At 37.3% G+C, this 22,798-nt stretch overlaps 1 protein-coding gene across 2 annotated transcripts in view; it reads left to right on the top strand.

The window, feature by feature from the left end:
- PTPRD (protein tyrosine phosphatase receptor type D) overlaps positions 1-22,798 on the top strand; it is a 1,574,709-nt gene that overhangs the window by 213,969 nt on the left and 1,337,942 nt on the right. The gene's annotated exons all lie outside the window — the stretch shown is intronic.

The raw sequence follows: 22,798 nt of genomic DNA, 5'->3' as shown, positions 1-22,798 counted from the left end.
TAGCATTGCCTGGCCACAGAATGCCTTAATCCACACAACCTATATTCAAAGAACTATTGTCGCTAATGCTCTTGCAAGTAAAACAGTGGAACTATTCTAAGGCTGATGGAAGGTATTTAACACAGTCTTTAATGACGCTGGTGAGTAAATTACTGAAATAGGATATAGGTCAGTTAAATTACCAGTCAAGAATTACCTAAGAGTGTCTAGGTTTTGGTGAATCAAATGGTGAAATTAGTTTAAAATTACAAATCAGTGTGAAAATAGGAAGCAAACAGGAAAATAAACACACACGCACAGCTAAATAAGTATATAAATGCTATATGAAAGATAAGGCGGCCAGTATAAGGCTGATTCAGGATGCCTATGATTTCCTACCATGGGTAAAACTGAGAGCTAGTGGGAACCTGCTCTGTAGCACAGGGAGCTCAACTAGGTGCTCTGTGATGACCTAGATGGGTGGAATGGGCGGAGGGTGGGAGGGAGGGGATGTATGTATACACATAGCTGATTCACTTCATTGTACAGCAGAAACTAACACAACATTGTAAAGCAACTCTACTCCAATTAAAAAAAAATGGAACAAAGAACATTATAAAGATCAAGAACTGTAATAGCCTTGAATCCTAAGAGGGAGCTGAAAAGAAAGTGTATATAATGAATAAAAAGTACTTGGTGGGAGCTCTGAGTTAAGACCAAAGGAACTAAGATTGTCAGGGACTGTAATGGAGAAAGGCGAAGACAGATGAAAGTGAAAATGAAACTCACAAATAGAAGCTATTAAAACTCACTATGGAGAAAGCATGAGAAGACTTGCTTGAATTAACACGTGAGGAATTTAAGCGATAAAGTATTGATAGAAGGTTTGATGTTGTATATTTAGAGGTATTTAAGTATCAAATGGATTCACAAATGTCTGATTATAATTTCTCTAAAGCTTCTCTAGATCATTTACTCTACCTGGGGGTCCTTCCAACCCCACACAGAAACTGGCAAGGCAGTTCTTTTTATTTTTCTGCATGATAAAGTAATTTTATATTGAAAGAAAAGTTGGAAGTTGGTTTGTGGTTATAAGAAAAATGTGGCTATATGCGCTAACATGAATAATAATTGATGTCTGTATGCATAGTTTTGGGGGAAATACTCTTATATACACATTTATATTTTAAATTTGGCTCTAAATATATGGTGTGTGTTCCACATTACCCTTATATGAAAGAATAAGCTATTCATCTGCATATACGGATAATTTTCTGAGATTTTAATATTGAAATACACTTAGTTTTTTTCTTGACTCTTTTTCATATGTTTTTCCTCTTAGTCATTTTCAGTCCCTATTCAGAGATGGGTATGACTTTAGAATATGTAAGGAAAATATGCCAGCCGATGTGCTCTGCCAGACAGGGGATGAATGTCTCCAGGCACAAATCTCTGTTGTGTCAAGGCTTTGGCATGACATTTGGCAGGGAACTAAATCAAACATAGCACAATGCAAATAATCTTGGTTTCCCATAGATGTACAGCCTCAACCTCGAGCTGGCTGTTAGTCATTTCTCCTCTTTCCCCTGATATTCCAGGGAGCAACATTTCTGGTAATGAACTGAAAACTAGGGCATTTCCTAGGTGTTCTCGTGAGGAAGTGGGAGGATTGTGGCTTTGGAATTGGACCTTCCTGAGTGTGAAATGCCACTTTGTCATTTACTAGCTGTGGAATTCTTGGAAGGTTACTTCAGATATAAAATGAATTTAGTAAAAATTATCACAGGGGTTGTGTGGCTATTAAAATGAGGTAACTGTCCTAAAGCACCTCTTATACATGCTACATAATAGACACTTAATAAATGTCCTTTACTCCTTCCCATTTCTGTAATGAGTTCAGTTTTGTGTTAAATTTGTAAATAACCATCTCCATCATTCTGTGAAGAGAAGAGAAATGATTCTGTGTTTGTAAGCTTGAGGTTATGTAAGCATTTACAGTGTAATATTTGTCTTTATCTTTGTGCACTCTTTTTGGTGAAGGAAGTGTTGTGAACTTCTTGATCATTTTTTATATCAGTTCTTTTTTTTAAAAGATTGCATTTGAGGGAGTTCTGTGGCAGTCTAGAGTTTGGACTCGGTGCTTTCAATACTGGGGCCTGGGTTCCACCCCTGGTTAGGGAACTAAGATCCCATAAGCCATGCAGCGGGGCCAAAAAAAAAAAAAAAAGATTCATTTGATACAAAGGTCTTTATATTGTACAAGAGCAGGTTGCAGGTCTTTGATTTAATTTTAGGCCTTGTTAGTGTGCTCAAGGATGAAAAACCACATTGTAAAATGTAGACAGGGGCTTAGAAAAATTGCATTTCCATAGCACACTCAAACTATCTTAGTTTAATAGTTCACTTCAGCTTCCTTATTAAGAAATTACTGTGTGTCATGTACTGTGTTAGGTGCTAAGGGTGCAAAGATGAAAAAGATAGAGGTTCTCTGCCTTCAGGGGAATTATAATCCTAGAAGGAAGGAGACTTGGAAACATGTCATTTTAAAAATGATGTGTGTAACATAATATAGGCGTGAGGTGCCAATGAGGGGGCCCTATGGAAAAATCATTCCAATCAGTCTGGCTCCCTGGAGGGTTTGACACTCAGGTATCTTGAAAGGTGATGATGAATTGGTTGGTTATCAGTTGAATGTAGAGGCATAAGGAATGGGAAGATGTCAAGAAGGAAGACAGGAAAATCAGTTAGGAATCTGTTGTCTGAACTAAAAGAGAGATGGTGGTAATAAAGGTATAGACTTGGAATTGGGAAGTGAAGTCCTCCCACTTTGTTATTGAAATTATAGATTTAAGATATATTTGAAAGTTATTTTTATAGGAGTAAGATGTTTCATAGTGTTTTTAATAACATGATAATAGGAACCAAATTAACTATTAAATCATAGGGAAACTGTCAAATAAATATTAATATTTAAGACATTTTAAAGCTTCTAAAATTCATTATTTTGAAGATTATTTAAGGATGCTGTGTTCTTAAAAATCAGGCCAAACTCTGCAACAGTATTATAATACCATGCCTCTTCTATACATGTGCTTTTATACACATATTTATATAAAACACAGAAACACAGAGATACTCAAATAATTATATATATGATGTGCTTTTGTTAGGGGATAGGTTCAAGGAAGGCACACAGAAAAAGACTGGAAAGAAACAGATCCAGCATGATTAATGGTGATTATTTCTGTGTGGTTGGTATATGTGTGACTTTTATTTTTCTTGAAATTTTATGTTTTACATTTTATATAATGAACATGTTGAACACATTTTATGTGACTCCCATGAGTCCTGCCTTTTTGTAATTCCCTCCCATTGAGTGTGGGCAGAACCTCTGACTTTCTTCTAACCATTGAAATACGGAGAAGGGGGCAGGATACCCACTCCTGTGATTATGTTGTATGACAAGGGTGATGATATGACAGTCCTACGTGTACATTACATTATATAAGAATACATTTTGTTAGAAGACTGGTTCTTTCTCTCCTGCTGGCCTTGAAGTAAGCTGCCATGGTGGGAGAGGGTCTAAGGAGAGGGCAACATGGCAAGAAACTGAAAGCCTCTAGAGCTGACAGTGGCCTCTGGCTGGCAGCCAGCAAGAAGTCAAGGATGCAGTTCCTACAGTCATCAGCTAAATTCTGCCAACAACCTGAATATACTTGTGTTATATAAAATATATATCTGCCCCCAGTTCCTGGCTCAGAACTCCTAAAACTGTTATAATTTCCTAAGAGCACTAGGAGTATCTTTTGTTCTAATATTTGGTCTTTGACCCCAGTTTCTGATGCAGAGCTCCTAAAATCCTTTGGAATTTCCTGGGAGACAGGAGTGTTTTTTTGTTCTAGTGAAGTGACTCTTGGTGGGCTCCGAGATGGCTTCATGATGGGGGCTGTTCACCAAAAAGACCAAGCCTCAATTAGCTTAGAACTTTCGGTCTCTTCTCCCATTTTTCAAGAAGGGGGAGAGAGGCTAGAGATTGAGTTATGATTGATCATACCTATATGATGAAGGCTCCAAAAAATCCCCCAAATAAAGGGTTTGGAGAGCTTATGGGCTGATGAATACATCCATATGCTGGGATGGTGACACACCCCAACTCCATGGGGACAGAGGCTCCTGCCCTCAGGACTCGTTCAGACCTCACTCTGTATATCTCTTCATTTTGCTGTTCATTCACACCCTTTAATATACTTGTAATAAACCAGTAATCTAGTAAGTAAACTTCTTTCCTGAGTTCTGTATGCCACTCTAGCAAGTTAATCAAACCCGAGGATGAGGGTCATGGGAACCTCTGATTTATAGCCAGTTGGTTGGAAGCACGGGTAACAACTTTGACTTGAGATTGGCATCTCAAGTGTATGGGGGGAGGAGGCAGTCTAATGAAACAGCCCTTAGTCTATAGGATCTTTGCTAAGCTAACTCTGTGCATAGGTCCAAGTCATGCCTGGACCTATGCACAGAAACTGCGAGATAATAAATGTGTGTTTTGAGCTGCTAAATTTGTGATAATTTGTTATACAGCAGAGGAAACTAATTGCTACAGACTCAGCTGTGTCCTCTCCAAATTCATATGTTGAAGATCTCACCCCCAATGTGACTGTATTTAGAGATAGAGCTTTTAGGAGGTAGTTAAGGTTCTATGACCTGAGGGTGGGGTCTTGACCCAATAGTATTGGTGGTCTTAGAAGAAGAAATCCTACCTTTCCTCTCTGCATCCCTGCCAACATTTGGTGTTGTCACCGTTTTTACTTTAGTCATAGGTGTGCAGCAATATCTCATGGTAGTAGTAATTTTCATTTCTCTAATTGCTAATGAGTTTGAACATCTTTTCATGTGCTTATGTGGCATCTGTATATCCTTTCAATGAAATACCTGTTCACGTGGTTTTCCTGGCTCATAAATGGAGTGCTGCTTTTAAACAGTTGAGGTTTAAGAGTTCTTATGGTTAGTGTGTTGAGTAATATGTGTATGATGGCTGAGAGGAGATGGTGGAGAAGATGAAGAGCTATTATTTAGAAGTCCAGATAGGGAAACAGTCAGAAAGTAGTTTTATATATAAGTCGGAAGCCCTGGCAAAATGTCAAGAATAGAAATGGATTATAAGGATATGATAGTCAAAGATATGGGAGTAGATCTTGGAGGACAACTTCAAGCTCTTGTGTTTTCCTGAAACAGAGACTGTCCCTTACGCTCAAAAATTTCACTGTATGTTAATAAAGAAAGGCACTTCCATTCCCTGGACTTGAAATTTTATATAAAACACTGTTTTGTCATTTACCATAGACCTTCAATACTACTAGTATTTGAGTGATTTCAATAAGATCTATGAATTTTCTTCAGTGGGAAAATTAAATTTATGTTTGGTGTGTGGCAAAGACAGGGATACAGGAAAGGCTTGGTAGGGCTACAATCTGGAACTCATGTTACCCATAGAAGTAGGGTAGATATTCTGTAAGGAGATCTTTCTCAAGACACTGTAAGAAATTTCAGTTCAGAGGGCAAATCCATTATCTGGGAAGGCTGTTGATACAGCCATGGCAGTTCATTAAAGCAGTAAATATAGGGACTTTAACATGAACAGATACACAATATCAGGTGGGAGGAGAAGAAAAGAAAGCAATATCTTAAAGTGTAGAAAGACTAGAGCATGTTTGTCTGTAGAGGTATCCATTGGCAAGGTAACAATTCATCTGAGAGAGACATTGATGGTTCAAAGATATCTACCTCATCTTCTGATCTTTCTGCAAAATTTAAAATATGGTACTGGTGCAAACCAAACAGAAGTCCACTTAAGGGAACAGGGACCAAGAGGCTCCCCTGCTGTACTAACACTAACCCTATAGTTGCTGGGGTTTGGGGACTCCTGGAGGGGAGGCCAAGTCTGCAAAGACAGTGGGAGAAAGGGGGTTTGAATCAGTGCCTATTTACCAACTCTATATAAGTACTTTGATATTTTAATAACCAGTGTAGCCAATACCAATACCAAATTGGCCAAATACTAGCATGGACTATATGTCTATTACTAGTGGGTCTCAGTGGAACTGGCTAGGAATGGAATGACTAAGCAGAATCAGCAGGCCTGCTTGGTCACAGATAAAAATTGGGAGAAGAACGGTAAGGACCTACTGTATAGCAAAGGAAATATACTCAATATCTTCTAATAAACTACACTGGAAAGGAATCTGAAAAAATATATATATATACACACACCCACATGCACATACTCGTATATATGTATGTATAACTCAATCACTTTGCTGTACACTTGAAACTAATAGAACATTGTAAATCAACTATACTTCAATTTAAAAAAATCAGGAGGATTATTTTTGACAAGTATCTTACTGTTGAGATTAACAAAATTGTTTTGGTAGAAGAGTCTGAAATACTGAAGATATAAATATCTATCTTTCTATCTATATTTTTTCCATTAAACACTACCTGCTGTCCTCTGGCAAACCCACTTTCCTGCTGGATGATGTCATCGCTACCTTAATCACAGTTGGAGACCCCACAGCATTTCAGTCCCTTTTTGTTGTTAAAATGTCTTATTTTTGTTGTTATGCAATTGTTTGGATTATTTCAAAGTTTCAGCCTAGTAGTTGATTCAGAGATCTTCCCCTTGCCTGGGAACAGGCTAGACTTGATGTCCTATTGGTTTAGGGGTTGTTTTAGGGGTTGTGGATAGTGGTGGAGGTGAGTGGCAATGAAGGAATAGCGAAAGGGTGCCAAAGCACCCTGCTTTCTCAGATCCCTTCCTCCTTCCCTGTTGTTATTTGTTTGGGTTGGGGCAGAGGAGGAAGAATTGAATATTTCCATGTGTGACTACCCTTGGCAGGTGGCTATCCACCCTCTTTTGGTTGTCACTGCTGCTGTATTTCTGGTATTCAGTGCTTTCTACAAACCTGGAGCTCACATGCTCCCAAATAATGCTTTTGGTGGTTCTCCAAGGTACCTCTTGAGAGCACTCTGATGTAGTTGCCTAGTGTGTCAGACCTGGCTGAGATTTGGTCTCTTTCTACCTCTCCTCACCCCTCATCAGCCTCCATCATACATAGGTGGTCACATTACAGACCACCTGTGAGAACATACCTTGGTTCCCTGTTGCTCTCAGATGAGAATTGCCTTAAACTAAAAGGAAACATTAACACAGAAGTTAATTCTGTGGAAGTAAAAGAGCCTATCTGTTTTCTTAAAATAAATGGTGTTGTTTTCTTTCAATAGGAGAAATTAAGTCTGATATGGGAGAGTATGATATATTGAGATACACATACACACACACACACACACACACATACACATATATACATATATATGGAGAGAGAGAGAGAGAGAGGTAGATATAGATATATACCATTTTTATTCTTGAGATATGAGAGCTGAGTAGTTCAAATACAGCATGAGGATATTAGGCTGTGTTTGTAATGCACCCAGTCAGGATTATTTGGTGACTTTTCCCCAGCAGTGCCAGATGTTCACCAGAGGAAGAGTGCTATTAAAATCATCCAGGAAATGGCTTCACATGGACTACAGACTGTGTTAGGAGGGAAGTGAAACCAAAGTAATGATGATGGTCTTGTGGAAAATGGAGAAGTCAGGATTCTCAGTTATGATGAGTGGGATGGTCAAGTGTATATACATGTTTTTGGAAGGATAGATTACCATCTATATCCTATGTAGTTTTTATAAAAATTCTACAAGGTAGGACTATCCATATTTAGATGGGGAAATTGAGTTATAAAGTTTGGCAGGCGAATTCACTTTTTACTGATTGTACATCCCATATTCTTTCTATGAAATGATAATGGTTAATATCAAAACAGGGAATGGGATTGGGATATAAGTTGGTTATGATTAAAGAGTAATTATTTTATAATACGCCATTGCTCTTAATTTCCAACTCCTTTAACTTTTGCTGAAATTGTCTTCCTTACTGAGAATAATAACTGACAAAACCCCACAAAATCTATATAAAAATATCTTTTTTCAAGTGCATAAAGTTTGTGTTTTCAGTTGCTTATGAAAGATTTATTTAGCCTAGAAGCTGCTGTGTTAAAAATCAAAGGATATCAAATTTATACTTCCCTACATATTTTGTTTTATCATAAAATTTAAATAGTTTTGTGTGCACATAGCAGAGCTACCATTTGCATGAAACTTAACTAAAAAGTAAATATTAAATGTTTTCAAATAGAATATAAAGCTGTAATCACTTGCTTTTCTTTGCTCTTTTACTCTTTCTATTATGAATAAGTGCTAAGGAAATGATCATAAAGGGAATTCCAGTAAACTGCTCTGTCTTTATTATATTGTCTGAATTCCTATGAAGTTTGCTGATATACTAACTAGACTATCCAAGTGAAAATACTTCTGTAATAAACATTTTTTCCAGAGCTTTGAAGAAAACAGTGATTCCGTAATGGTGTTTTATGAAACACATTCTTATAGAAATGCCCCAGATAAGATGGACTCCATGGAAAAAGGAATTTGAGAAACCCTGTTTACCACGCTCCCGTATACGACATCACCCTATGGGAGGTTTAGCTTGTTTATCAGCATGATAAAGACATTGAAAATTTCTGCAGTGAGAAGTTAATAATTTTGTGCTATAAAAGCTTGGGGCCAATATAGCCACACAGCAGGCAGTACTTTTTAATGCTTAAGAGTGTGTCTTTGGAGTCAGACTGAGTTTGATCCCCTGCTCTACTATTTGTTTTTATAATCGAGGTAAAATTCACATAATATAAAATTAACCATTTAACATGAACAATTCAGTGACATTTAGTACATTAGCAGTCTCTATTCACAACGTCTGTCTAGTTCCAAAACATTTTTATCACCCCAGAAGGAACTCAGTACCCTCTGAGTAGTTGTGCCCCATCCCTCCATCTCCTACCTGCTCTATGATGACAAATTGGATGGACTTTTTTACTTACCCTCCTTGAGAATCAGTTTTCCTCTTTATTCCTATAAACACAGGAACGGGGGGCTTCCCTGGTGGCGCAGTTGTTGAGAGTCCGCCTGCTGATGCAGGGGACATGGGTTCGTGCCCCGGTCCGGGAGGATCCCACATGCCGCGGAGCGGCTGGGCCCGTGAGCCATGGCCGCTGAGCCTGTGCGTCCAAAAATCTTAAACACAGGAATGGCTTTCACCTTATATGGTGGTTCTAAGTAGTCAGTAAAATAACCCTTACACTGCACGTAGAACACTGTATGTATTAAATACATGTTAAATAAAATGTTAAGCTTATTGGATTCTATTCAACATCCAACGGAACAAGTGGTAAAAAAGCACTCTCAAAGAAATGCTGCTACAAGTCAGCAGAACAGGAAAAGACTGAGAGGAGCTGTAGACCTTGGATTACTTAGATCTCACCGATAACCTGGTGCTCCAGAAAACTGACAATTAGCACCCATGCTATCTCTCTTTACATATAAAGGTTTAGAGGTAGAAGTTAGGGTAGAGAGCTGCTGAGGGAAAGAGGGAATTTCCTAGGAACCCCTGATCTGAAAATTAGAGGAATATAGAGGGATTTTTGAAAGGGAATCCTTTTCTTCAAGAAATGAATGAAGGAGATGGAACAGCTAACAGCAGCTCTAACCTAGGCCTAATTATTTTCCAGTTAATACCGTAAGTATTCATGATGATGAGATTTTTTAAAGTGTCAATGGCATGAAAAAAACAATGTGTAAAAATATAATATAAAATTACATATAAGTGTATATTTATATATGCAAATAGGTGTAAATTTAATTATAGTTGTATATAATGGAATCATATTCTACAGTCACCACATAGCTCCAGAAGAATTTTCACCAAAACGAGAGCAGTAATTGCCGCACACTGTATCAGAACTTCAGGTGTTTTTCATTTGCTTCTGTATTATTTTCTGTAATTGTTGAATTGTCTATACCACTATGTGCTAACTTACAAACAGAAACAAAATAATAAATTTGTATCTACTTGATAATAGTCACGTTACAACCTTACTTTGTTTTGATATTTTTACCCAATTTGTCTTGATAGTTGCTGGGAGAGCAAACTCCTCAAAAAATGTATCCAAATGTTTCAGAACCTGAAGCAGGTTGGCTTGCTTCCAGGACCCTACAGAGGAAAGAATGAAAGAATCTGTGGAGTCCTCCTTTTTCCCCATAAGTATAAGGTACCTGTGGACCCTGATAACATACAGCAAACCGGAGTTGTCAATTCTTCCTTCCCCTTTTTTGTTTAGTCTATCCAAGTTTTCCTCCATTTTTTTCCCCCTAAAACAGGATTATACTGTTAATTTCTAATTTGTTTACAAATTCCACAAAAGATAACATACTCAGTGATTTTTATTTTATTTATTTATTTATTTTTATTTTTTTTGCGGTACGCGGGCCTTTCACTGTCGTGGCCTCTCCCGTTGCGGAGCACAGGCTCCAGACGCGCAGCCTCAGCAGCCATGGCTCACGGGCCCAGCCGCTCCACAGCACGTGGGATCTTCCCGGACCGGGACACGAACCCGCGTCCCGTGCATCGGCAGGCGGGCTCTCAACCACTGCGCCACCAGGGAAGCCCCTCAGTGACTTTTAAAGGGGAAAGAGTTTATCACGTTTTGCTACACAGTAAAGTTTAGCTTCCTGTTCCTGATCTTCTGCAGTCTGTACTTTTCTTCATTTGCCTCCTGGACCAGAGTGTAAGCTCTTGTAGTTGTTCTCAAACCTGCCTATCTTCATAGAAATCATCTGGGGACCTTGTTCAACGTACAGATTCTTCGATTCCACCCCAAACTTTATTTTTCTTTACGTATAGAATGAGGTTTGGCCATTTCTAGATCGTACTAAGGCGTATGATTCATGGATTACACTTTGAGAAACACTGGAAGGTTTATAGCCCTCAATGTTTAATCTGTTTGCAAACCTGTGATTTAAAAAACAAAACAAAAATTTCTTAGAATCATTTTACTTATGCAAGTTATCTGTAATTGTATTTAGCTCCTCTCCTTGAAAATGTGTTTGTGATTCAGGTAGAACATGACAGTTTATGCATCATCGAAATCACGTGGACCATCCCCAAATGCAGAAACAATCGAACAATCTACTTTACATTCTACTTCTTTATAGAATGGATACAGTCCAACTGCTCATGACATGTGGAAGAATAAAATCTTCCAGTTATATTTTGTGATTAGGTTAATGTGATTTCACCAGACAGTCTTGTTTGCAATAAATTAGTATTTAGTACATAGTATGCAATAGCAATGTAATGATATTTAATTTATATAATATATGTAGTTGAGGTTTTTTCTTTAAACTGTCTCAGATGTACTAACATATTTTTCCCCAAACATCCCTGAGAAGCACACAAGGACTGCTATTTATCACCATTTGCAGATAGACTGAATCACTGAGCTATTAAGTAACTTGAAGAGTCACAGTCAGTGACTAAGTCAGGACAGACACTTCATCTGCTAGTTCCTTGTTCAGTAATTCTCTTAACAAATCCTGTTGCATATATTTCTTCCTATAAGAATTTACAAATAATTCAGTTTTCTGGGAGATTCTTTATCATGGGGTGTGTGAGAATTTGTACCCTTTGGAAGGTCAAAGACTGGAAGTGGGAAATCATATTAAAGACAGTTCTTTTCAAAAATAACTTTATCCTTCAATTTTCACTATTTCTATTTCATAGAAAACTTACTCCATTCATTCATTCAGTAATGTAACATTTACTAAGCATATTTAATATGTCTGGTGCTCTGCAAATAAATAGGACATAATCCTTATTCTCAATTTATGCAGTCTGATAAGGAAACAGAAATGGTATCATGTGATAACAGCTATATTAATAACAGCTATATTAGAGCTAGGTGTTATGTGCAAAGGGGCTTATAGGAAGAATCCCTGAGTCTGTCTGAGGGAATTGGGGAAGTCTTCTCAGAAATTAGAAAATTTGAGCTGAGTTTTGAAGGAAGGGGAGGGGGGTAAGAATTTACAAAGATTCAAGGTAAGGATAGGAGCATGGAAAGGTGAGACTAGAGGAAAACCCTAAACATAAGTCCTAGCCAGTCCAAGATATAAATAGAGATGCCTGGATTTAAAATTTAGAGGCCTAATAAATACACCAGCAATTTGTGGAGGGCATTTTCACCACCCTGGAGTCCTCCGTTTTGGAGCCTTGGCGTTCTCCACGGAGAACAATGTGGATCACACCCAGAAATGAGACCTTTAGTGAGACCCATGAAACCATCATCATTCTGATGATTTAGAAAATCAGACCTCTCATTATAAAATGTATAGAAGCAAACATAAAAGAGAGCTAGTGTTTTTAAATGGTAAAACTAAACAAAGGGAACGAACGCTCACTTGCTAGGCTGGCCTTGTATGCTTCAGCCCGAAGGGTATTTTTGCAGCCAAGTAAGAAGCCCACAAAACATAGGAAACACTGACAGATACTTAACTGTACCAGCTCTGGTGGGTACAGCCATAATTCACTTCATAATACAAATTAATATGTTGTCCAGAGGGGTCCCTGAGTTTGTGTTGAGTGTCTTATGAAAAGTTCCCGTTCTGTGCTATGAAGCCACAAAGTAAAACTGGATGATTGTCTCTGGAACAGATTCTGAACTGGGCCCCTTAATTACAGTACTGATATCCTTGGGGAAGGCAAAATGGAAATGTCCTGTAAAGTCTGGAAATATAAAATAATAAAACAAAGAGAAAAAAGCAAACAATGAAACGAACTTTATTATTAAAAGTCTGATATTTCTTCAGACAAGGTCTACTTAAAAGCTTAGTATGCCAGAGGTGAGAGAGGGCAGCTTGCTTTAATTTAAGTGGGGTTAGTTGTTAAGCAGGTTATAAGTACACTCTGTATTTGCAGAATCATGTGGTGGGGCAAAGTTCAGCCATCCCAGTGATCTTGATGACCAAAGTGTCCTACATGTTTTCTAATCTAATGCAAATGATTTCAATCTTAGGTAGCCGTATTTCCAAATACCATTTAGAGCTTTAGTGACTTGTCCTAGAAAGGTCCTATAAAGCCACATTTAATGGGTTTTCTAAACAATGTAAAAAAAGATTTCTTTAAATGTGTTGTGCAGTTTGTGATTTTAGCGTAAAAATCATTGTCCTCTGTGCCCACTACTGCTCCCTTCACCTAATGCAATTTTGAGGCTTCTTTACTGAAAATGTTGCAATGTCACTTTCTTCTCTCTGGATCTGAATGCTCCCAATCATGGTCTTAAGATTCCACGTGCAGAGCTGGGGTTCTGACAATTAGAAAAGCTCCATAGAATTTGGAAAATAATACTCAGAGAATCCTGAAAGGCACAATTTTCAACAGAAAATTAGGAAACAAAGATTGTTGTGTCAGCTTTTCCAATGTAAACTATATAATCTTGAGTTCATTATAACCTCTGTGGGCCCTGATTTGCTCGTCTCTAAAATGAAGGTCACAGACTGCCTCTTACGTCCTTTAATGTTGTTCCATGGCACCATTTAAGCCTGCTAATGAGTTACTTAAATATTGAAGTCCACATTAAGCCTTATGGAAAAGCATAACTGTCAAGATTTTTCTCTCAGTTACTTGTGCTAATAGGGGCCAAAATGGTATGGATACTTTAAATTCAATGATAATCCCCAAACTTCAATTTAGCTAAGTGTTCCAACCTCCTCTCCTGGCAAACCATTTACAGGGGATTCAAACAATTAGCACACACTGGCATGAGATTTATCTCCTTTGTAATTTCTGCCTTCCTTAATGCCTTCCTACCAGAATATTTTAATATCTAAATTTCCAAAAATAGAAATGAAGAATAAATCAAAAATAGCTGTTGCATAGTCTTCTAATGGTAGTGTTGCAAAAATATTCCAACACTGTTATTATTCATAATAGTTTATCAAGGGCTTATGCCAGGTGCTTTACAAGTCATTTAAATATCATAATCACTTTGTTGGGTAGTATATTGGTTTCCTAGGGCTACCATAACCAGGTACCACAAACTGAGTGGCTTAAACAACAGAAATTTATTGTCTCACAGTTCTGGAGGCTACAAGTCTGAAATCAAGGTGTCAGCAGGGCTGGTTCCTTCTGAGGGCTGTGGTGGAGAATTAATTTCATGCTTTTTTCTTAGCTTCAGTGTTTTTGTTTTTTTTGTCTTGGCAATTTTGGCATTCCTTGACTTGCAGATGTTTCATTCCAATCTCCACCTTCATCCTCACGTGATGTTCTTTCTGGGTGTCTGTCTTTTTACGTGGTGTTCTTTTCATAAGGACATGAGTCATGTTGGATTAGGGGCCCATCCTAATTCAATATAATTTCATTTTGGCTCGATTATTTCTATAAAAGACTCTATTTCCAAATATAGTTACATTCTGAGGTACTGGGGGTTAATACTTCAATTTAATTCAGTTCATTAGAGGTGGGTGGTATTCCCATTTTACAGATGGGTTAAGTAAGGTTACAATGTTGAGTTAATTTTCCTAAGGTCATAAAGCTAGTCAATGGTAGACCTGGGATTCACATCCACATTTGATGACTTCATTCATAATTTAGCTAATAATCTTGGTGTTCAAAAAGTAAACCGGCTGTATCAGTGTCCCAGGACTAAGAATACTGAACATAAACTTTCCGGTAACTTTAGTGATGTAGAGGATTCAGCAACACTGACCAACATCGAGGTTTCATTGGTGGCACCAGGGCTAAATCTGTGTTTGTCAAAACTGATCCTTCAGTTCTCCAAGCCTGGGCAGGGATTTGAAAAAAGCCTGAATCTCAAGTCATCTTGAAGGAGCTCTATATACATAATAACCCTGAGAAGTTTTATATTCAAGTATGGCTGCAGGAGAGTAACAAAGAACATTCTACAGTTATATGAAGAGTTGCATTAGAAGATCAAAATTAACCAGCATCACATTTCCAGTTCTTTTTCCCCAATTATGCTTTAATGTTTTTAAACAATTGGTGTTTGTGAAACTGACTGGCTGCCCGTTAATCTGTCTCTGCCTTGAGCACCTCTATTTAGTATCCCATACAGATACTAAATGAATAAGGCAGAATCTTGGGCCTTTGGAGGAAGCAGATGGGCTTCAGGATGGGAGGGAGGATCTAAATTTGGAAACTGGGGTAAATAGGAAATTTTCCATTAGGTCATTGAGTTCCTGGAATATCTGGGTTCTTCCAATGAATAACCTTTATTATCCCAGTAGTTTCATAAAAATGATACTTCCTCACAAGATATCCTGGCAGTGGTTGGAAATGTCACTTTTTCATGATGCCCAATATTATGTTAAAGGGGGAATTAGTTACATTAATAAACATAGATTTAAAAAAAATACAATTCTCTGTGGGAAGTTAAGGGACATTAGCCATTTACAGTTTAATGAAATCTATAATGTTCACTCTGCTTTAAAGAACACTCCAATCGGTTACTGTGAAACAAGTGGAAGTCTTGATGTAGGTCTGGGACAAAAAAAGGAATAAGTAGTTCTCAGCAAAGAGAAGTTATGGTAGAGGCATCTTGGTTTGTGAATTTGTTAGCCAGGGAGTCTGTTTTCCTTTGCATTGGTACTATAGAAGTTTAATCTGTTTATTTCCGGCCATATTTTGGTTTGCTTTAAAATTGAAGAAGGGCAAAACGAGTTTTTTTCTGAGTGCCATTAACATTATTTTGTTTATGAGCATTTCAGTGATAGATACTTGGAATATACAATTGTTAGAATCAATTTAAACATCTAAATAATTATCACCTTTGATCACATTTAGGATATGCATTGGGGACACGAATAAAGAAGTTGATATAATGGTAAAACCTTTGCAATTTGTATTAGTAATGGTTGATAAACCAGGGGTAATGTTAAGTAAAACAGATTTACATTAATCACACAAAAGTTAATGTTTTCAGTTGTTATCAGTTGAAATACTCTTTTCCAAAATCACGTACCTATTTCTTATGAAGTGCTGTATAAGTAATTTCACAAATATCAATTAACATATGAGCATCCCTTATTTTATTTAGGTACTAAGAAAAGATTGCTGGTTATTTGAAGTGAGTTTGGCTGCATCCAACTTTAAGTGAATTCAACTTCTTTTCCTTTTTTTTTTTTTTTTTCATTTCTTCCTTCCTTCCTTTCAGATGAAGGGGAACAGAGGCAGGAAGTGTTCCTAAGTGAGAGCTGTCCTAATTACTATACTCCTACCTTCTGTCTATGAGGTTTTCAAATGATCTGCCAGATTTTTAATATAAATCCCTTCCTGGGGCCTTCCTTCCTCAAAAAAAAAAAAAAAAAAAAAAAACACACACAAAACTGATTTATTATTAAAAAGGCATACTTCCTCCACTGACCCTGGGGTGTGTACACTCTGTGGATTTTATATAGAATATTGTCTTGTTATGGAGTCTTGAATTAAGACTGTTAAACAATGATTGATCTGATAATAATAAATATTTGGTGATGCCATCCAGTTTTTTATTATATTCACTGCTGTTAGGATTTAGGGGATCAATAAATAATACCCTGTTCTTCCCCTCCTGAGCTGAGAATCAATTCGGAATTAAGACCCAGGAGGCAGAGAAATAGAGGTCAAATAGCCAATTTTATTCTAAGGATGATGGGAAAATGTATTTTTAAAAGTTTAGGCAAATAACTTAATACCCCATCACTGATTTAAGCAGACTTTCCCACTTAGGTATTGGCACAGCTGAACAAGTGAAGGCATTCCTGGTAGGACCGAGTTGTCCCCTCTAAGCTTATCACATGAAACCAGAGAAATTGACTGAGATGTGAGGACCAACGAGCATTGAGAGAAGCTACAGCCCACAGGGGGCTGAGCTAGATGTGCTCAATACCTTCTGACAACCTTTGGGATGAGAGGAGTTGGGAGAAGGCCAGGTGGGTTGCTCTAATGGATACGCTCATGAAAACGAAGGAAGATTTTTACCCAACATCCTCCATCTAGGGTTCTCTCAACTTGTTGGGCTTCCTAACACTACTAATTTCCCCCATCTAAAATTATTGCCAGCCATGTTTTTAATTACAGATTAAAATATTACACGATAAATATCAGTGTGCAATCATATAATGTTTCTGACATAGATAGCCTCAAATATAGACAGTATAATTCTTCCATTATTAAATTCCCAGAGATTGACTAAAGTTCCCTAATTGTATCACCGTGTGATGTAAAACTCCAAGTAAATCAGAAGCCAAAATTCTTAATCTAAAGTCCAAAATGAATTTGTTTGCTTAGCCAGCTAGTCAGTGCTAACTGCTCTGATTCCTGAGTAGTGCAGGTGACTTCAGCAGCTGTCATTAAATAAAATTGCTTCTAGTTCTTTCACCACTTCATATATCCTCCTCCACACTCAGGTAACCACCATCCTGATTTTCTCTGTAGTTTTTATTAAGTGTATGTCCCTCACAGTTAGTTTTGCATGTTTTCGAACTTTAAACACATCAAATCATGCTGGACATGATATTTTTTCTTTTGCTACCATTGGTTCTGAATCATCTACATTAATGCACGTAGCCAGAGTTCATTGATAGCTTATACCACAATTTATTACTTCCAATGGATCATTGTCCGTTTTTTATTGTTCCTGATGCAAAGAACAGTGCTGATGTGAATGAACATTCATGGAAATATTCAAGGATTCCTTTAGTGTGTGTTTTCAGTTTTTAAAAACTACAGTGAGTGAATAGATGATTATAGCACAGGCTTTATATTTACCAAATTTAGAAAACACGAAACCTATATCCTATAGCAGTGAATCAGATATTTAGTGGTGACTGGTGGACGGAAGGTATTACATGAAAATCTTACTTCAGTCAGACTTGCTAAGATGTCATTCAGCTCTCTGGTTTCCAAAACCTGTGAACTCCTATAAGATCACTTCTGTCATTAACTTAATCATGGCACTACATTGACCATGGAGGAAATCTACCTGCACATACGATCCTTCACCAGAGAGTGTCATTTGAAACTTTCCGGCCATCTTGCTAAGTTTAGAATCTTGTAAAGATGGCAGACTCACTCATTAGGTATATACTGAGGTGACTCTCTTTCCCAAATGATACATTCAAAACCTTTTAATTTCCATTTCTTATTTGAGCCCTGGATCTCTGGAGCCCTGATGCTGTAATGAATTTTGTTTCCGTCTTATGACATAGCTCACACACTTTCTGTGAGCAGGAATACTGTTTTGTCCTTTGTGCCAAATGCTACCACTAACTCTAGATACGGAAATACTTAAGCCTATGTAACATGCTTTCTTGGGAGAGTTTGTTGTTTAACCTCACACGTTTCATCTGGAAAATCAGATTGATTTGAAACTATTGATAGTCCTGAAGCATGTATTCCCAGGTTAGTCAGGTGAGGCCTAATACCTCTGTCAGGAACTACTCCCCAGAATGGTCCCTCCCTTTTTTCCAAGCCTTGATAAAACATCTACACCTTTAGAAACATCAGAAACCTCTTTATTTCTGTAATACTTTTCTCTGTAACAATGGAGATGTCGCTAATGTTCAATTTCCTGCTGCTGTTCTTTTAACAGGTTTCTAGGAGGCTCAGCTGAGTTTTTAACTGTTCAACTTTTCTAACACATCTAGAACTGGTACAGTTTGCAGTTTCAGGATATTCCGTTTCTTTTTTCTTCCACTTTACTTTGTGGTCCAGGCATTTGTTTTGGCAGTATACTTCTCTAGACTGTGTCTTATGACAGTTAAAAAAAAAATGAGTACTGCCTCTGTCAAAAGGAAGTGCTTCTCGAACACATCTTGTATAACTTCATCTCCTAACATTGAATAGTCTTTCCCAGGATATAAACTCCTGCTGAGTATGTAATTCAGACCTAGTCTCAATACATTACTCCTGTCTCACCACACCATATGCAAAGGCATTGTGGAGGTGATGGAACACAGTGAATTTTAGAAATGGAAAAAAAAAAAAAAAACGGCCCATATGCTAGAGTACAAAGATGGGAAAGAAATTGAGGTTATAAAGGTAGGCAAAGGGCCAGACTATGTAAGGTCACATAGACTGTGGTAAGGATTATAAGCAATAAAAGGGATCCTCTGCTCTTGAGTTTAGAATCTTCAGAAAGTTTGTGCAGGAGAATGAAACAGCTAAAATCTTCTGAGAAGTGTTGTGATATGTAAATGAGTAAAAATCATGGTGGTACTGCTGAAGGAAATAGTAATTTGTCCTGGTATATACAAATAGTTATTTGTCCTGGAAATTAAAAGAATGACCTCTAGCTAAAGGGTATCCATTTTCAGTGGGCTGAGTTACATCATCTTGCTGTCTGTTTGCATTCTCCATGACCATATAGGTTTTTACCCAGAGATTGTCCAGGAAGCTAGACTCAGCCAAAATTATTTGGGTAGTGATGGTGATTGAAGAAAGAGAAATGGAATGGAGTGATGTTTTCCAAATTCTGATCTCATTTTGTGAGTCATTTTGTGGAAGAAAGAGAAAGGAAATTTTTTTTTTTTTTTTTGCTCTACTTCTCTCTCCAGGTGGGATTGATTTTAGTTCTAGGAAACAGCTCATCAACAAAAGCAATAGAATTACTGATTTCATCCTTAAAAAAAGTTTATATTTAGCATAGCACAAGACATAAAGCTGTTTTATTCCCACGCTGCATCTAAGACATAGCCACTCAATCTATAGCTAGTTAAAATAATTATTGAAGAAAAAGCACAGATATGATGAACTTTGGTTCCTTCCCAATGTCTGCATTTTAGTCTGAGTCTACCGTTGGCCCTTGAACAATGAGGGACTTAAGGCACCAAACCCCAGTCTGAAAGCTGCCTGTAACTTTGCAGTAGGTCCTTCCTATACATGGTTCCGCATCTGCGGATTCAGCCAACCATGTGGGTCGTGTAGTAAGTAGTTAGTGAAAAAGATGCATGTAAGTGGACTCCTACAGTTCAAACCCGTGTTGTTCCAGGATCAACTGTACTTTATTTTGGTTAAATAGTTCCATATTTTAATTTATAAGAATTAAGTATTTTTCATGTTAACTGTGTTTTACCAATCCACTTGTCTTTGGACATTACAAAATGTTTTAATCAAAACCATTTATTTATTCTACATAGCTATTAGTTAGCTTGTTATCATGGGAATCAGCTTCAAAGGAATTTTTAAAATTGATTTCTGATATATTGATAATGTTCCACTGCTGCATTGGAACTCCATGCAAATGATATTTTCAAGCATATATTTACAGTTTCCAAATTTTTGGTATCATTAAAGTTGCTGGAGATCTCAGATAAAAGCTGTATGATGAATTAGATTATGTTCCAGTTTATAGTCTTAATAATAGCTATTTATTGAGCACTTATTAATTGCCAAGCACTTCAGGCTATCATTTATTGATTAATTTACTCTTTAATCCTTTCATTTGACGTGCTGAATGACCTATTGGGTGTAAGGCATTATCTTTAGTTATTCAGTGAGTCAGATCAACAGTGTCTCTGTTTTCAACATGTTAGGTCACAGTGGAAGACAGATTTTTATAAAATCTCTTTACAACAAAATAAAGTGTTACCTAAGAATTGCAAGTGCTCAGGAGAGGTACAGATGCTTCAGAAACAAAATAAAGAATTGACTGAGGGATGTCAGCGAGCGAAGGTGTTTCTCATTTAATTCTCAATGTGACTCAGTGAGCTTGCACTCTGGTGCCAGACTGCCTGGGTAGGAAATAAGACTGCCATCATTGCTGTGTGACCTTGGGCAAGTTACTAAAACTTTCTGTGACTCAGTTTTGTTGTGTATAAATGGATATAAGGATACTACCTTCTTAATTAGGTTGTAGTGAATATTAAATGTTTAAAGGAATAAATAACTTGCTCTGCGATAGTAAGATTAAGAGTTAAGATCCAAAACTCCGTCTGGCTGACGTCAGAATAGAAGTTTTAATCACTGTGTGATTTTTGCCAGGTGATAGAGAGACTGAAGGGAAGCTCTGTTCTCTGTTTGGATATCCAGTTGTAAGTTATAATGCTAGTCAACGTATTGATCTTTGATAAGGGAGAGGGGCACTGGTCATTTGATAAGGAGATACTTGTGCAGGCTTCATCGTGGTGATGTTGCTGAAACTTGCTTTCTCTGAGACTTATTCCCATCTTTGGCATATGGTACGATATTTCATTTGTTATTTTTTATTAGGCCACTTGAGGAACAGTATAATAAAATGGTTTAGGACACAGACTGTGGAGCTACACTGCTGGGGTTCAAATCCTGGCTTTGTTACTTACTAGCTGTGTGACCAGGAGTAGATTGTTCATCTCCGTGCTTTTGTGTCCTTCCTATGAAATGGAGATGGTGATGGTAACATGTACCTGCTAAGGCTATTTTAAGTACCCAGTGAATAAATATGTATAGCAGAGAAGGGCTGGTCCATAGTGAGCCTTACATATGTGTCAAATAACAGACAAATAAAAATATACCCCATTCTTTGATGAAAGTTCCATCGTTTGGATGCAGTTATCATAAAATCTAGTTCCTGAAGTCACTCTTCAAAATAGTGGCAGCTGTTTGAAACCTGTGAAGCAGGATCACATTTCCTTGTTTTAAAATGCTTCTTACAATCCAGAACAACCTAATTCCCAAACTTAGGCATGGCAAAATAAAGGGCATTAAGAAAGCAAAATGCAGTTGTTGTTTTTTCCTCTCTCAAGACTGGTGTGATGATTACACTCATATGTGGAATCTATAAAAAACAAAAGAAACAAAACAAAAACAAATTCATAGATAGAACAGCTGATGGTTACCAAAGGGGAAGGGATTGGGGGGGGGGGGGCAGTGAGCTGGGTGAAGGTATGGTGATGGATGGTAACTAGGCTTGTAGTGGTGATCACTCTGTAGTTTATACAGACCTTGAACTATAATGCTGTGTACCTTAAACTTATATAATATTAAAATGATTGGTCTGATATCTTTCTACATTTTTTTAAAAATCTACCATGAACAAGGAAAAATCACAACAAATAGAACTGATTCTGTTTACAGAACCAGCTATTCCAACAGGAACTAAAAAATTATCTCCTCGGGAATCACTCAAGAAAACAGTACGTTTATGTTGGAAATGTGTTCTTTGAAACAATTTCCATGCTTCATCACCTGCCATCTGAGTCACCATGAACACCAACTAACTGAAAATTGTTTGTAGCTCATTTAGGTATTTATGGATCACTTTGTATAACACCATCTATAGGACTAGCTGTGAACACCAAGAACTTCAGTGATTTTTCTCCATATATCTAGTTGCCCCAAACACCTGCTTTTAGACTTTATTACGTAGAAATAAAAAGCATTCTGTTTCCAAGAAACTACTCCACATAGGGGTAAAAAAGGGATATTTGTTTTCAAAATGTGTTCTCAATTAAACATGTAAAACAAATAAACACACTAATAGGGTTTTCCATATTATTCTTTTATAAAGCATATTTCAAGCAGGTGGAATCCACTCTGGAGATCCAAATGTGTCTTTAACAGGTCTCAAGGTGCTATAGAGCCATGCAGGAGCAGATCAGCCAGCCGGCAGAAAGATGAAAACCTAGCAGGAGATGGAGTCTCCTAGTGAAACTTGCCATACAAATAAAAGTTTAAGGGATTTATTATGGCATCTTCGCCAATTAGAATTAAACACAGGGTAGGGGCTGGCAAGTAGAGTAGATCATTAGAGTATTTGCTAATGAAGAAACAGACTGGGAACAACGGGATACTAAACGTGTCAGAATCAGATTTAGGTCCTAGAAAATGGTATTTCTGGCT

This window comes from Leucopleurus acutus (genome assembly GCF_964270905.1).
Source record: "Leucopleurus acutus genome assembly, chromosome: 7".
In the NCBI taxonomy this organism is placed as follows: domain Eukaryota; kingdom Metazoa; phylum Chordata; class Mammalia; order Artiodactyla; family Delphinidae; genus Leucopleurus; species Leucopleurus acutus.
This window is presented reverse-complemented; position numbering and strand designations above follow the sequence as displayed.